The sequence below is a fragment of the Equus przewalskii genome, chromosome 20 (genome assembly GCF_037783145.1).
Source record: "Equus przewalskii isolate Varuska chromosome 20, EquPr2, whole genome shotgun sequence".
Taxonomy (NCBI): domain Eukaryota; kingdom Metazoa; phylum Chordata; class Mammalia; order Perissodactyla; family Equidae; genus Equus; species Equus przewalskii.
In genome coordinates this window covers 43,304,691-43,320,421 of record NC_091850.1, presented here as the reverse complement: position 1 = coordinate 43,320,421, position 15,731 = coordinate 43,304,691, and the positions used below count along the sequence as shown (strand labels likewise).

The following is a 15,731-nucleotide window of genomic DNA, read 5'->3' as shown; positions in this document are numbered from 1 at the left end:
TTGTGGATACTAGGAAATTAGAACATGACAATGTACCGGTACCATTTTGTTTGAGGTTTTATGAATCCCCAGAGCATCAGAGACACTTCTATTCAAAATATGGAAAAGGTACCAAAAAGGCAACTCTTGACTGACTGTGATTTTGGAAAATTTATCCACTCTTCTCTTATAGGTGGATAATTGAAAATAAAATATAATCATGTGATGTTTAAAAGAGGCTATTCAAGGAGTTGGGAGATCTCTTTATCCCTGTTTTTCCACCGAAGGCTGTGCGATTTAGGACAAGATGATGAACTTGGCTCTATTTTTCCTGAGGTTTAAAATAACTGTTTTTTTAAAAAATCTTTTCCTTTAGGATGTTATGAAGAATAAGAGAACATTTATGTCAAATACTTTGAGCAACTCAAAGGAGCAAAATGCTTTAAAGTGCCACCTGGACTGTGAAGTTTTTAGGTATTTGAGGAAACACATAAAAGATAACACATCTCTAGAAATCACTAAGAGCTGTACATTTAAAGATAAATAAAAACCATGTGTTATGTTTTAAAAATTGGAATTTTGGGGTTGGATAGACAGGAAAATAGGGAGAGAAAGAAAGAAAACGCAGAAAAAATTCTTTAAAACCTTGTACTTAGTCAGCCGAGTATCTCTTCATTGTCATTCCCAGCACTCCATCCTACTGTTTCTGAACTTGGTCATATATAATTAGTTTCCTAGAGATGCAGTAACAAACTGCCAGAAACTGGGTGGCTTAAGACGACATAAATCGATGCTCTCACCATTCTGGAAGTCTGAAATCAAGGTGTGGGCAGGGTTCGGAGGGAGCATCTGGTCCATCCTTGTCTCCTAGCCATTGGCAATCCTTAGTGTTCGTTGGCTGGTAGACCCATCACCCCAATCTCTGCTTCTATCATCACGTGGTACTCTCTCTCTCGGTGTCAAAATTTCCTCTTCTAATAAGGACAACAGTAGTATTGGATTAGGGCCTACCCTAATGACCTCATCTTAACTTGATTACATCTGCAAAGATCTTCTTTCCAAAGAAGGTCACATTCCTACGTAGGGGGTTTAGGACTTCAACATTTTTTGGGGGAAGACATAATTCAACTTGCAACCTTGACTAAATATAAATATCTTCCTTTTGCCTGGGAGACTCAGGCACTGGCAACTTCTCCGTGTGGGGAAGGCCTCTCAGTGGTTGCCTCCTTCCAGGGCGGGCAGGAAGCCCAGGGACCGAGTTGTAGGGACCTGAATTGTGCTGTAAGTGTCCTCATGCTGCCTTTCTTGTAGCTTCTTTCCTGGGTCCCATCATGCCCTCTCCTAGTCCTCAGGGCTCAGTCCTTCTTCAACTCTCAGTCTAAGAAACTTATCTTTAATTGAACAAATGAATCAAATTTTCGGAAAACAGAGTTCATTTAATGAAAAAGTCAAAGGTGTTTAAAAAATGAATCCAAACACATTTCCAGCCTCATGCTCTCTGCTCCATTTTTCTTCCTCTTCATTTGCTGTCCCCACAAAGAAGATCCCCTGTTGACCTCCTGTGTCACAGGGACATGTCTCCCTGGAGATTATACCTTCACTCAGCTGGAGTCAGCTGGTGATATCAGATGCATTAGAAAATTAAGTGCCCTCCACTCCTAAATCTTATTTTAAAGCTTTGATTTATACTGATCTCAGAATAGGGCCAATTCTGGATGCCGAGAGTCAGCTACTTTTTAGCCTCTGCTGCCAGAAAATGGACTTTTTCTTTCAGCAAAAAGTGAAAAGAGTGGTCTCTCATTTTGTGAAAACAATTCCCTTTTGACAATATTAACAAAATGACCTGAGTGTACCCAAGTTGAGGAAAGGTTTTGAGTTCATTCCTGTGTGCTTTGACTATGGTGCCCCCTTGTGGATATTCGGATGCTATACAAAGTTCTCATGTGTGACAGATTTTCACAGAAATGTAAGAATGCTTTTTAACAAACTCATTGTTTTATAAAGCGGGTCCTTATTTTGTTTCTTGTTTTTTTTCCAACTAAAGTTCACTTCAATACGTGAGCGAATTATGTATGTGTATAATCCTCTAGTCGTTCACATGGCATTTTTTACACCCCCTCCATTGTTTCAGGAGAGAAGGGAAATGTAATAAAATGGGCACAGAAGGAAGGTAGCATACAGGCTTTCGAACTGTGGTTGATAATATGATGCATGTATCTAGAAAACTCAGATGCTGAAAATGCAACTATAGAGATGCTTTAAAACTGAGGTTATTATGATTAAAAAATTGTAAAAGCAGGACAGGGATATGAATTCATTCAGTGAGAGTCTGACATCGATTTTGTGCCAGATGGCCTGTGACACGTGGGTGGGGAGGAGACAGCAGGTCCCTAGATAAAGGCTACTTTCTTACTCTTTACGTAAAGATGCCTTGCCTGTGACCTTATCCTCAACGTTTCAGCTCAGATCAACACCTCCAGCTGCTCTGCATGCTCTCTCTCTCTCTGGTCCATAATTGGGGTGGAGCCGAAGGTCTTGGCACTCCCTTCTCTGTTGCTTCCAGGAGACCACAGGGCAGCAAAGTCAAGGGGTTCCAGGAAGGACTGTCTTGCCCAGGGCACAGACCTGGAGGGTTCTCAAGGCTTCTCTAAAGTACTTGTAAAGCTATTACAGAGACTTCCACCTTTGAGGTTTTTACAAAGAATCCAAAAAGTAAGGAAAGTTTTTAATGAGGGATTAAAAAAAGATTACTAATTAAAATTTTTTTCCAAGGAATGGCATTAAAAATTAATGAATCATTAACCGTCTACCATCACCAATCACTATGAGTTCATAGAAGAAAGAACAATTTAATATGAAAGATAAGACATAATTTTAGAAGGACATTTCTTCAGGAAAAATTTTTTAAATATATGAAGTTTATGCGTGTGTGCATGTAAATATATGTATATGTGTATATATATACACACATATACAACGGTCCTTCTTTTTCTTTCTTTTCACTGTGGGACAGGGACAAGTTTGTCCTGAAATGGCAGCTGTCTGTGGACTGGCTGTTGGGGGATGGGGAGAGAACTTTGCCCCTGAACTTTGACATTCCCTGCTGTGATTTGGAGAACACCTCCACTTCTCTGTTTCTTTGAAGTTAGGACTCAGGACCTCACCCATCGTTGTGTAAGGAGCCATGAACTGTGAGAGAGTCTGCCCTCTAGGGTCCAGAATCTGTTCCTTGCTGGCCTCTACTCGCTGTGAGGTCACTTGAGGATGTCAGACCTCAGAGAGTCTTGGGGACCCCAGGACCTAGAGGGACTGGTTAATCCTCCCAGTTTAGTGCAGAACCATGTGTGACTCATTCCGGACAGATGGGAACGTGCTCACGTTCAGGGCGTCAGAGGAAGAATTGCAAAGCTTCCCTGGACATTGCATTCCAACGCTCAGGAATGCTCACTCTCAAAAAGGAAGTTCATAGACCCTTAGAATCAGCAACTTAGAGCCAGAATGGTTCTAAGATACTTAGTTGAATTTCCTCATGTTATAAAGTCACTAATTTGCCTGAAAGAGGCAATGGACAAGCAGAGATTTATTAAAATCATCTTTGGAGAGGCCAACACTACCCCGTATGCTCCACACCACCCAACACTGCTGCCTTGAACACGGACACACATCTCAGATGATGGGTGGGCTGGGCTGGGGTCTCCTGACGTATAATCTCACCCCAAACCCAATCCCTGAGAGACACCCTTCCCTACTAGTACCCTGTGAGCTGAAGAAAAGCCAACACCGGAAGCCTTCTTGAGAGCCTTTGCCCGTTGGGCTTGGATCTGTTCTTTAATCTTGTAAGCTTTCTCTTACCCATGCTCAAACGTTTACTCTGTCCTTTAATATTTTACAAATATTTGTTTGATTTTTGTTTTCAAATTTAGTTCCCCTTTCACACATGTTCTTCCAAATGGACCACAATAGCCTCATGTGCAATTAATATTGAACATTTACACAATTTATGCATTCTCCTATTCTGTGCATTTTGAGAGTCTGTACATCACATACTCTTACTCGTATTTATATTTGCTGTGTATCTTTCAATTTGCCTTGTTTTGTCTTTCTAACCTTTGAATTAGTTACATATATCAACTGTTTAACTTAGTTGTTGGTTTTTGATGCTATCTCTGTAATGAGCTGAATGATGATGGCCCCTAAAAAAGCTGTGTCCACATTCTAATCCCCAGAACATGTGACTATTACCTTATTTGGAAAAAGGGACTCTGCAGATATATTAACTTACAACTCTTGAGATGAAGAGCTCATCCTGGATTATCCCAGTGGGCTCTAAATCCAATGGCGAGAGTCCTTATAAAAGACACACATGAGAGACACACAGAGGAGAAGGCCATGTGAAGATGGAGGCAGAGACTGGAGTGATGTGGCCACAGGCCAGGGAATGCTGAGCCACCAGAACCTGGAAGAGACAAGGAACGGTTTCTCGCTGAGAGCCCCAGGGGGCATATGGCCCTCCCAACACCTTGATTTTGGACTTCTGGCCTCCAGAACTAGGAAGGAGTACCTTTCTGTTGTTTTAAGCCATCAAATTTGTGGCAATTTGTTAAGGTAGCCACAGAAAACTAATGTTCCAAGACCATGTTCAACATATTTCCTATACAGTGCTAGTCAGTCCTAGTCCCATATTTAATGTTACTTCAGCTGGCAACATTTTACTGTACCTTTTAGGTCACTGAGCTTGCTCATTTTGTGTATTCTAATCATTACATTTTATTTGTCAATTTATGGGCTGTGTCCAGAATTGGAAGCATCTATTTCTCTACCTGATTTGCCATCTCAAAAGGAAATATGAGTCACGTGAAGGTGTTTTAGAAGAATTACACAAATTATTCTCTTGTAGCATTTAGTGTGTTGTTTGGAGCTAGACTCCCTGGGTCGGAATTCAGTTTTATTAATTAATTGTGAGCAAGTTATTTATCTCTTCCGGGCCTCGATTTCCTCATCAGTGAAATGGGTCTAATAATTGTACCAACTCATAAAGTTTTCAGGTGAGGATCAAGTGAAGTAATATGTGTGAAGTTCTTAGAACAGCATGAGGAGCATGGTGAGCGCGCAGAAGCGCTAACTATTGTTCACGTGTTCATGCCTTAAACATCCAATTACCGTGAAAGCACCTGAAAAATAGGGAGGAACTAAATAGGGACGTTAATAATTTAATAAACTTAAATTATTCCCTTGGGCCAAGAGTACCAAGAAAGTACTCCTAGATACCCTGTGACCCTGACAATAGGGTTTTAAGTAGAATTAGATATACTCGCCTGGGGCAAAGAAGGAACAATGTACTCAAAAAGCTAGTAGTAATTACTGTGCTTTATGCTGTTGAGAGCTGTATTTAGCAGGCAACGTAATGACAAATGCCCTCCCTTAATAAACCAGCCACCCTGTCTCTTTTCTTGATCCTTTGGCGTATTTCTCAAATTTATTCCATCATTTCAACTCAAGGGCTAATAGATTAATCTTGTTTAGCTGCTTCATGCCTGCACTATTGTGAATACTCATGGAACCCATCCCCATATGACGAAGTCTTCTCCCTCCGGCAGAATTTTGAGCACAGCATTTTGCAGTCCCCAAACCTTATGAAATTCTCCCAGTGGCCTGGAAGCTCTTTTGATCCTGCACATTCAACGGGGGAAAAAATTAACATGCCATATAAATAATATGCAAATACTAGGTACATGATAAAATACATGGCGAGAGAAAACTTTCAAAGATGAGTTGAAGTTGAAGTAGAAAGTGTTTTTTGGATGTCTTGCTAGTCATGGTGCTCAATCCTGTCACTACCTGTCATCTAAAGGCAGATTTTACATTTAGGGCGAGGTTCCTCTTTAATAATAGTGGGTGCAAACCCTCATGACAATGCATCTTCCTGGTCCAGTTTATTGTCAGAGGGGATTTGATCATTATCGCTTTTACCTCATGCTGAAGTGTGGATGTGTCCGCTCTGCCATTTTCTTGTCGTCTGTGCTTGCTTTATTGGTACTTTGTTCAATATGCCAGTCAACGGCAGGGGCCAGGCAGTGTGGAGGTGGTTGCCTCTAACGAATGGTTGAGAGGGAATGAGGGGGACATTCATTCCACATAGAAACTTTCAACCAATCCCCTGCCCGGCTCCTCTGCCTTTGGGTATCTCCCACCCGGAAGTCCTGGACCTTTAAAGTCTCTGTAGGGCAAACATTAATTTCTCTCAAAGCCATTTTCCTTTTCGTTAAAGAGGCCAATCGAAGAAGTACTGTTGTGAATTGTCTAATGGGGTGGCGTCTGTGATGCTTGATCGGGTGGAAAGAGTCCACAGGAACTGCATGTCAGAACCTGCATCACTCAGGAAGTTGGCTGTTAACAGGCAAACATTCAAAACTGTGTTAGGAACACTAAGTCATCACCAACTTGAAAGCAAATTTGTATTCCTTGGGACATTAGACTGTGTTCTTGCAGAAACATCAGGAGGTGTAAAAATAATTCTAATTTGGCACCACATAGGCTTTGCTTTATTATCTGCCCTAGGATGGGCAGGAAGTGTGTGCTTTCCTTTCCTCAATGCCAAGAACTCACTATCATAAGTGGAGAGAACAAAATTATTTAATAGAATGGAATTTACAAATTAGAATATCTTGGGTTAAATGATTTCTTTTCATTGGTTGCAGTTAGTGGTCAAAGACATGTGTACCTGCTGAATAATAGAGGCTGCACAGGCAGAGCAGCAGTGTCAATTGAACAGTTAATGTCAGTTTCCCTTACTCATCTGCACCTTCCATCACTTTCCATGTAGAAGATATGTTAGCCTCTTTCTTGGCCTTTAAATCTCATTTTAATCCTCTCAATGATGCCAACACCTTGAAATGCAAATTAGATAAAGCCTAAATGTGTTTATATCATGAATATGGCAGGTAAAATGAATCAATGAATAATGATCAATGATATTAATAAATCCATTGCTTAATATATACCATGCATGGGGCTAAGTATTTTGTAGGTATTAGTTCACTTATTCATACAACCACCATATAAGACATTGTGTCGGTCAACTTAGACTAAGTAAGTTGTGCTGCAGTAAAAAACAGTCCCCAGATCTCAGAGGCTTATGACAACACACATAAATTTCTTAGCCACATGACATGTCCATCATAGGGCTGCATAATCGGGGACCCAAAAAGTGGGCCAGCACCTGAGTGGAAATTGGTAGTCCCAGGTGAAGGGATACAACAGATGGTGAACCATGAACTGGTTCTTAAAAATTCTGTTCAGAGGTGACACATGTCGCTTCTCCCCCTGATTGAAGGGCCAAAGCAGCTCACATGGTCATTCTTGACCTTAGTGGGTCAGGGGGGTTTATCCTGTTTCATGGAGGGATAGCTCAAATCACACGGCCAGCCTGACATCAGTGGGTGGGGAGGTACAATCCTCCACCAGAAAGGGTAGCAAGTATTTTGAATAATACAATCTACCATGGACAAGACAAAACTGGCCAAACTCTTGTGTCCCTAGCCAGTCTTGGCATTTTATTTCCTTTCCCATGGTTGCAAAAAATCTTGTCTATCACAAGACAAGTAGGTACATACATGGAATCTCAAAACATTGTTGTTTCAACTGCACTTTCGATTTGAACTAGACTTAAACCTTTGAATAATTCTCACCATTTATGCTATAATGTTATGATTTGTTTTCGAGTTTATTAGAATGCTCATTAAAAAGTCACCACTTCCTTGGGTTTAGCATTTATTATGCTGTAGAAATTAGCCAACCAGACGACACTGTGTTTTCTTGAACGAGCCTGCCACCTTGTGGTGATTTGGAAAATCAGACTTGGCAATACTAGTGCTCTGGAGTTCTGTTCCTTCAGTAAATTTTATTTGAACGCCTAATGTGTACTAAGCACTGTTCCAGGAACTGAGCTTAAAGCAGTGAATGAAGTGGACAAGAATCCCCGCCCTCCTGGAGCTCACGTCTTACAGCATGAGGACTTGTGCATAGAAATTCAAATTCGGAGTGTGGTCCACCTTCATGACCTGTTAACCTTAACGTGCAACCCACATGTGTGCCATCTTCCCTATCTGCTGTCTGTGAGCAAAAATCCCTGCTGCTGGAAAGGTCAGCTCTTCGCTTTTCTATTCTCTGGATCCAGACACCTCTTGCCTTCTCAAGGACCTAAGGACTGTGCATCCTCAAGGATCCTCTTTCTCCTACAGTGTCAAATGCCTCCCCCTTCCACATCCCCTTCAACAAACACACATGCTCCAATGGCTTCCACTTAAAAAAAAAAAACCTCTTTCCTCAATCCCAATGAATCTTTAGCTAATGCTGCATTTCTCTGCTTCCCATCACAATAAAACTTCTCAAAAGTTTTGTTTTCATCCCTCGTGCCCATAAAAACCTTATCTGACTAGTTTATTGCTGAATTCCAAGCATTCAGAAATAGTTTCTGGCATTTAGATGGTGCCCGATAAATATGTTTAGTTTGCATATAAACTCATATTGCATAATGTCAACGCCCACCCGCCCTGGTGTATGGGTAATCTGGTACTTGCAAAACAGAAGTAGAAAGGGCATTAAATTGATAGGAATCATGCTCAGCACTTGGGAAAATTTATTAACCTTACAGCTTCCCAATTTGTAAAATGAGGGATTGAGACTATGTTTGAGATGACAATTACATATCAGCCTTGGGGTGAGATCTAATTGGCAGTGGTATCTTGGGTATAGCATCACAAAGAATTTTTTTGGCCACGGAAAGAATGCTGTGACTGACTGATACTGATTAATTAGCAACGTCCACCCTGGATGTGGGAGGCAGTGCTGGCTCCGCATTCCTGGACAACGTGGTTTCTGTCAGCTCTAAACGTGAAAAGTGATGCAAAAAGACAGAATCTCAAAACATTGTTGTTTCAACTGCACTTTAGATTTGAACTAGACTTAAACCTTTGAACAATTCTCACCATTTGATGATAGAGTAAGAATTAAAGTCAGATTCAAAATTACTAACTTCAATTTCCAGGAATGAATCAAAGATAAGTGGAAATGGATCTGCGTCTATTTATTTAACCAGAGTTCATTTGAAATCCTATATCACGAAGGAAAAGTATTCTATTGTACAATATTTAAAATGTTCCTTTCAGAAAAATGTCCTACGCTGAGCCTGACATTTATTATGCTTAATATTTCATTTCCCTTTAAGATGTATTATCTTCCCTTCTCTTCTAGTTGGCTGGCTTCATTTGCTTTCTGTTCCCCATTTTACTTCTCCACAAGGAGATAATTCCAGACTAGACTGACAAATATTTCAAGCCGTATTTCAATTACTGGGGCAATAAATGTGAAATTAATGAGATTAAAATAAAATAAACCTCAGAAGGGAGCGTAAGCCCCTTTTAATGGAAATCAGGATTAAATGGAAGTTTTCATCACCTTATGTGTCAGAGAGTCATAAATGTTGTGAATCAATGAAAAAACATCTGAAAGGATTTGAAGACTTAAAAGAATGTATAGAGTTTATCTGGGTGGAAAGCAAAGATAATGATTTGAGAATATAGAATATTCACATGAAATTCTGTATATAGCATGTTAAAAAATTAGAGAGCTCTTTTTTGTTGTTTGCATGTATTTGTTGCCCCAGAGTAATTTTTAAGAAAAATAAAACAATGCATATGAAAAGAATGTGAATCTTTTGGAGCTGGACCCATGGCTGAGTGGTTAAGTTCGAACGCTCCACTTCAGTGGCCCAGGGTTTTGCCAGTTCAGACCCTGGGTGTGGACGTGGCACCGCTCATCAGGCCATGCTGAGGTGGCGTCCCACATAGCAGAACCAGAAGGACCTACAACTAGAATATACAACTATGTACTTGGGGTCTTTGGGGAGAAGAAGGAGGAAAAAAAAGAAGATTGGCAACAGATGATAGCTCAGGTGCCAGTCTTAAACAAACAAACAAACAAACAAACAAACAAAAGAATGAATTTTTAAAAGGCAGTTTCAAACTCACTTTATTATAGTCTAGGAGTGATTTCTGCAGGATCAAATTATTGATGAGCTAGATTAGGGGTGGGCAAATTGCTGCCCTTGTGTTCAAGCCAACCCTGCCACGTGTTTTTGTAAATAAAGTTTTATTGGAACATAGCCATGTCCATTTGTTTTCACATTGTCTGTGGCTGCTTTCCTGCAACAATGGCAGAGCCAGCAGCAGTGACAGAAATCTCATGACTTGCAAAACCTGGAATATTCACTATTTGGCCTTTTGGGAAAAGCTTGCTGACTCCTCCTCTAGATCACAAGCTTCTCCATTATATTGTATATTTTTGAAGGCAGGGACTCTATGCTTAACATTAGTTTTTAATTTCTCTTAAAAACAAGTTATTGGTATCTTTGAGATGATCAACTAATAACAACTTTAAGGAATACAGTATAAAATTTAGACTTATGCAGTAGGTGGTATTTTAAAACTTTTATATCAGTAGTTACATGTTTTCTTTAGGCCAACCCTATTTTTTTCAGCCTCGGAGAAAGGTTTGCGTCTTCCGCATGCCCCACCAAGGAAGGGAGCTGTGCCTAGCAGGACATCAGACCCATGACCTTCCAGCCTGGAGCTCCTCCTGGTGTCCCCCAGGAGCCATTTATGGCACCTTTGAGTCCATCCAGCTGGTTGATAGGGAGCAACTGCCCTCAAAACTCTTCCTGGCTCAGATTGCCTCTTCCATCCTCAGTGTTCTGGCCTGGGTCAGTACTTAACTCTTATTATTTTATCTCTTCCTTAATGGTCCCATTGGTGGGCCTATAAAATTAGCTTCTTTAGGACACGTTTTCTGAGTGTGTTTTATGAATTAGCTAAGAGATTTAAATACATTTTCTTATATGATCCTCAGAACAACCCAATGAAGTTGGTACTATTCCCATTTTCCAGATGAAAAAACTGAGGTTTAAAGAGAAGAAAGATTGTGCTCAAAGTCATAAAGCTAGAAAGCAGAGGCAAAGTTAGGATTTGAAACCATTACTATCTAAAAGCTAAGCTTGCCCACTCACCCAAAAAAATGTACTCTCTCTCTAGTCATATTCCAAAGGAGTTCAACAGATGTCAAAGAGAACCAGTCTGTAAGAACAAAATCAACTTTCCCTTCGAAAAAATGTTTAAATGGATAAACAGAAGACTTTCATCAATAGAATTGACATTGACTCTCTCAGAGGAGACTGAAACTGCCACATCAGACAAAAACCAAACAATGAATCAACACTGGAAAAACAAAGTTTAATCCTTTCTGTAACTTAGCATATGCAACTTAAAACCATCTGCACTTCTAGAAAGTTGTAAAATGTATTGGTGTTGGAGCCCTGGGGAAACGAGTTCCCTCGGGTTCTTTCGTTTGTACTCAATTTATTTAATTGTACTGGAGGGGAAAAAGGTGCAAAAATCAGCATAGTGTTGACTGATGGATCACATTTCTAGAAACTTAAACTGAGGAAATATTTCCAAAGATAAGAACTATGTGTTTAAAGCTGTCACAGCAGCATTATTAGGAGTAAAAAACAGAAAGGAAGATAATTGGCCTCGAATAGAAGATAAAATCCTTAAGTGGTTTTGGATCAGCAGCAATGCTGGGTAACATAAGATCATTCAGATACACCGAGGAAGACATAAAAAACAATGTTATATGGAAAACAGAACTTTGTCTTTGATTATGGGTCCATCAATGCAAAAAGGAAGTTCATATATGGATGGTGTAGTAGGGGCTAACCATAGGCTAAAATCTTCTTGTTCCTACAATTATCTCAAAAGTTGGGAGGGGCGCTTCTTTTGCATTAGTAGTGGCCTGGGGTGGGGCGCCCCAAAGACCTGGTCAGAGCCAAAAGGAGAATGCCAAGGCTGTGGCCACATTCTCCACCCAAATTAAGCCACTAATTTAAGAATAAGCAGAGAGATGCAAGAGGCAGAAGTATGGTGTTAAAAACCAGAGCACGGGACAGCTGACAAGGAGTCTCCAGGGAGTGAGTTCTCAGCAAGGACAGAACATTCCTGAGCAATGCACAAAATTACGTATTCTGAATCCCAAAGTAATGAACAGTCATTGCAAAAACATTCATTCAACACAGAGCCTTACAACATGATATCAGAAAGCTGAGCAACCCTCCATCCCACCTCTGAAATGACACCAATCCCCACCGAGAGCTACTGGTAAGGGTTTGGGCTAAAATCTGGCAGACATTTCCCATGTATTTATTTATAATGTAATGGGTCAATACTATATATACTGCTTAGCAACTTGCTTTAGGCACCAAAGAAGTTTTTTGACGTCTTTCGTTGTGTTTGATTTTCATCAAATGAACAGTTTAACTGCAATGAACTTGCTTTTCTTTTTTGTTCCAAGTCCTCCAGGAACACTGATGCTTTAAGACAGGAGCCATGATTCTCCTGTTGTGTCAAGTCCCCTGGTCCATCACTGGGATGACCCACCTCATTGTCATAGATGGCATTCGGTTCCCCTGAAAACTACAGACACAAATAGCTGTTTTGTTTGCTCATTTGTTTTTGTTTCTGGATAACCTCAGCTATTTATACTAGCTTTTTCCTTAATACATTTTAAGTCTGGGTTTCTCATTTCTTACTATTTTTTCTTGTTTAGGGAGAAATCATTCTTTCTGACACTGAGTTGAGCTTCTCTGAGTGGGGGATTCCTGGACTTGAGAAGCAAGAGGGTTGTGGCATCCGTTGGGGAGTCTGTCCACAGAGCAGAGTTAGGGAGATGTTGGAATCTTGGCAGTATTTGCACTTGAGAAGTAGGCAAAGCAGCATCCCTTAATTGACAGCAAAAATGTGCATCCTCTGCATTCTGTTTGGCAACTTGCTTTTGCACTTACCAATTTATTTTGGGCACCATTCCTTGCACTGGAGTTAAAGTAAAAATATTTTAATTACCAAGAGGGGTTGATCTGAGAGTGGAAGCAGGTGGTAACCAGGAATGGGGGTAGACTTCAGGCTCATGCTATCTAACACTGGAACCTCTAAGTCTCATTTAGTCAAAGTGGAGTCACATGAATAATTGTTCTACAACATTCTTTCTGCCATTGTAAAGCAACTTGCTCTTTGAAGGGTTTAGTGGGTGATTATGGGGGAAAGGTAGCCAAAGAATGAGAACCGTTTTCCCAAGACTGAGGTCCCTCTGCTTTAATCCCCTGCCCTGTGTCTGTAGAAACAGGTAGGCACTGCCTGGAAAAAGCCCTCGCTGGTTAGTGAGGTAAACACCCTTTTATCGTTGGTTTTATGTATTTTCTTAATAGAAAATGCTGGTGAGTAGAAAAAGTATTTTGGGACTGAAAGGATAGGCGGGGAAATTATGGGTCTGTGAAAGAGAGAAGAGAGTTGGGAATGAGAAGTTTGCAGGTAGAGGATAAGATTGTTTTTTATCCGCCTTTTATCTTGGGCAAACATGCTCCTAGTGTCTTGCCAAGGCCAGGTTGCTCCTTCCGTTTCAAGTCCAGCGCTTCTGAGTAAACACACGTTGCTCAGGTTTCCCAGCTATCCTTTTCCAGTACATGGAGAGCAAAGAGAAACAGGGAACCGAGGTTAAGCCGTTGTCTTCCAGTTACGCAGCGTGTAGTAACAGAGAGTGGAATTCAAAATCCCTGCTGTTAATCTTTGGCATTGCTCTTCAAGTGACGGCCTAGATTTGTGTTATAGTCCAGGAAAGCGGTCAATGAAGGGGTCAGGGTGCACTGCAAGCCCCTGTCCAAAGGAACACCTGTTAAATATTTGTACCTCCAAGCCTGCTGCCTGAGAAGGACACCCTGAACCACAGCAAGAGCACTTCCCCTTGCAGCTGGTGCTCTAAAAAAAAAACTCAGGTCTTTCCCAGCCTTATGCTCTTTTAAGCCATGTTTTCTCAACCTGGTCATGGACATTTTTGACTGGATAACTGCCTGCTCCGTGTGCATTGTAGGATGGTCAGCAGCAGTTCTGATCTTTACCCATTAGATGCCAGGAGCACTTTTCAGTCTAACAGTCCCTTCCCAGAAATGCCTCCAGATACTGCCATAGGTCCTCGGGGGAGCAAAAGAGCCCCTGCCTGAGAGCCACTGATCCAAACAAAGGAGGTCCTTTCACTTTGGCTATGTGAAGGGTGAGGTTGTAACCATGAGGAGGGTAGGAAGGGAGAAAGAGAAAGTAAACATACAGATTTCAATATTTTCCTTTGATTAAAAATCATCAGTATGTTTAAGGGAAAAAAGCTGTACACTTTCATATGTAATAGTGGCTGTTTGGCCTTTAGCTTGCAATTTATAGGTGAGATCTTGTGAAAAAATTACAGTAATTTGGTCCTCCACCCAATATTTACTAGTAGAGCTGAATTTATCAGATTCTCCATGAGTCTCCAAGGGTTTGGGTTAAGTCAGTGGCCTTGTCCGAAGAGCTAGCCAAAAAGATGTCAAGCAAAGGTGGCTGGGGTGACACTGGAGTGACACTATTGTCACCATGCTTTTGCTTCATTCATGTTGGGCTACATCTTTTATTTGGGACCTTATTCCTCCTTTTACTATTTAAGAGGAAAGGATGAGGAACTGAGGGAGATACCAGGCCTCCATGGGTGATATGGGAGGTACCGAGGGGGAGTCGTGGGTGACGTTTGGAGGAGAGAGGAGGTATATATAATAATCTATTGTAGATGTCTCAACTGACACAACAAATACGATTTGAAAAGCTGAACACACATTGAAGTTTTTGTAAACTGCTGAGTAATTTAGGTGACAATGAGTCCATTATACTGCAAACAATTCTATGGCAAATCCTTCAGCAAAAATCAGTAGGGGCTGAATACTTTATCTTTTTGATAAATCTTTTTGTAATGCAGGTTATGCTTCACTGAAGCAAATTATGTAGGCAATTGAAGATGACAATGGAGTTTATTTACAATCTAAAACGTACAGCTTTGTTTATTAAAAATATATTCATCCCATTTGGAGAGTAAAGAAGTTTTTATTTTCATGAGTGTAATGTTCAAAAGTAATTAAATTTGTCATAAATTGCACCTTTAAAATATGCTCCCAAGTCCATTAGTCCACAATCTAAACAATTTAACAATTTTTTAAACTCCAGAGCTTCAAATGCTTATTCATTAATTCCCTAAGTGTGCTTTTAAATTTTTTTCAAGATCATGCACCTTAAAAAGATGTTACATGAACAACTAAAAATGAGACTAAAAACGTCACCAAATTGGATTTTAGATAGTGATGCATTGAGATGTAACATTTTGGCTGCCATTTTATGCCTTTCTATAAGTTTCTATAAATTCTGGAAAAGCTTCCATTCTTAAGATTAATAGCACTACCAGCCAGTTACATCATTATTTCATTAAAGAACAATTCTTAAAGAAACTCTTTTAAGAGAACACCTAAATCTGATGGAAGACAAAATTGGGGACACCTGCAGTCTCATTGGTGTAAGTTTTTGCCTCTTGTTTCTATGGTAACCTGTGATCTCTATTCCAATCACACCTTTGAAAGGCTTGTTTTCTCCATCATGAAAATTTAGCTGGAAGCACTGAAGGTACCGACCATTAACTTTTACGTTGTCTTTTTTGGGGGGGGGGGGGAATTGGAAAAAGAGTAAATAGGAAGAAGATAACATCCAGAGGCTTATCATGCAAACAAACAGGAACATATATTTACTAATTTTAAGATGATTTCCATGCCTGGAAGATCAGAGGACTAAAAACTGAATGCT

The 15,731-nt window shown here is 40.4% G+C and overlaps 1 long non-coding RNA gene across 1 annotated transcript in view; it reads right to left on the bottom strand.

The window, feature by feature from the left end:
• LOC139077950 (uncharacterized) overlaps positions 1-15,731 on the bottom strand; it is a 49,926-nt gene that overhangs the window by 32,092 nt on the left and 2,103 nt on the right. The window lies entirely within an intron of this gene.